Source organism: Papio anubis, unplaced genomic scaffold (assembly GCF_008728515.1).
Source record: "Papio anubis isolate 15944 unplaced genomic scaffold, Panubis1.0 scaffold98, whole genome shotgun sequence".
Classification (NCBI taxonomy): domain Eukaryota; kingdom Metazoa; phylum Chordata; class Mammalia; order Primates; family Cercopithecidae; genus Papio; species Papio anubis.
In genome coordinates, this window is record NW_022170057.1 from 1 (window position 1) to 1784 (window position 1784).

The following is a 1784-nucleotide window of genomic DNA, read 5'->3' on the forward strand; positions in this document are numbered from 1 at the left end:
CCCCCCCAATTTTCTTAATGTAAGTGCTGACTTCCTTAATGATTTCCTCATATCTCTACTGGCTATAGGGTGGCTCGGTGGAATCCATTTTGTTAACACCAACAATTAGTTCTTTCACACCCAGTGCGTAAGCCAGAAGGGCAGGCTCTCAGGTCTGCCCATTCTTGGAGATACCAGCCTCAAACTCACCAACACCAGCAGCAACTATTAGGACAGTACAGTCAGCATGAGATGTCCCTGTAATCATATTTTTGATGAAATCTCTGTGTCCTGGGGCATCCATGATAGTCCCATAGTACTTGCTGGTCTCAAATTTCCACAAGGAGATATGAATGGTGACACCACGTTCACGCTCAGCTTTCAGTTTATCCAAGACCCAAGCATACTTGAAGGAGCCCTTTCCCATCTCAGCAGCCTCCTCAAATTTTCAATGGTTCTTTCGTCGATGCCACTGCATTTATAGATCAGATGGCCAGTAGTGGTGGACTTGCTCGAACCTATGTGTCCAATGATGACAATGTTGATATAAGTCTTTGCCTTTCCCATTTCGGCTTTTAGGGGTAGTGTTCATGACACCTATGTTCTGGTGGCAAACCCGTTGCGAAAAAGCCCTATATGCTCTTTTACATGGTTTTATTGTATCAGCTAAAGGGCTGCTGATCTCCAAATCTGATGAAACTGCCTAATTTGGCTCGGTTTTCAATGACAATAGTGAAACATACTGAATAATGTGGAAAATACATCATTGAGGAATCATGCAGATGAATGGAAGTCATTAACTCAATTAAGCTATGCCTGCTCTGAGAATATGGTATCACAGCAGTCTATCTGGATGTATTAATGGCAAGATAAATATTTTCTGCATCTGAAATCTACTCATATCTGTTGTTTTTCTAAATATATGATTTTTTTTGATGCTGATCAGAAGATCTGATTCTTCCTTCTACAATAGTGGAATGCCTAATTTAGGAGTTTTGTGCAATGGAACATTCATGAGCTTTGAAGTTACAACTGTGAAGTTTGATCGCTGCTTTTATGACCCATCAGCTGCCTACTCTCCTTGACTCTCAGGTGTCATTGAAGATTACATGAGATACACCAATGCAGAGCTCAGCAAATGATAATTTCTTTCCTTCTCTCCCTCTCCTTTTCTTTCTTTCTTTTCTCTCCTTCCTTCCTTCCTTCCTTCCTTCCTTCCTTCCTTTCTCTCTTTCTTTCTTTCTTTCTTTCTTTCTTTCTTTCTTTCTTTCTTTCTTTCTTTCTTTCTTTCTTTCTTTCTTTCTTTCTTTCTTTCTTCTTTCCTTCCTTCCTTCCTTCCTTCCTTCCTTCCTTCCTTCCTTCCTTCCTTCCTTTTTAGATGGAGTCTTGTTCCTTTTCTTTCTTTGCAAAGAGCTACAGGTTGTAAAACATTTCCTGAAGTCTCTGAAGTCTATTTTAGGGGTGTATGTAGGACTAGAGTATGAATTTATTCTGACTCGACTCTATTTCTCTGTTACTCTGTATTGTTGAAGAACCAAAAAAATTGCTTTCTGAAGAATGCCTGTTTGAGTTCTGGGGTTAAACAATGAAATATATATATTTCTACTTGTTCAGCAAGAAGGGGAGTCAGAAGGCTAATATGTTGAAATAAGTGCCCCATGAATGATTCTTATCATTTAGACCAATTAGTGTTCTATGATTATCATGAAACTGGCAGAATGCTGCACTCAAAAATCACTAGACAGATTAGAGAGGCACAGGCATGAACGGGACAGAAAGGGGTTAGTGAGAGTTCATGAATGAAT

At 39.6% G+C, this 1784-nt stretch overlaps 1 pseudogene across 1 annotated transcript; it reads right to left on the reverse strand.

Moving 5' to 3' along the window:
- Nucleotides 1–9: 9 nt before the first annotated feature.
- Nucleotides 10–738, reverse strand: LOC116273632 (annotated as a pseudogene). The gene has a single exon (XR_004181931.1). The product of XR_004181931.1 is annotated as an elongation factor 1-alpha 1 pseudogene (transcript).
- Nucleotides 739–1784: the final 1046 nt, after the last annotated feature.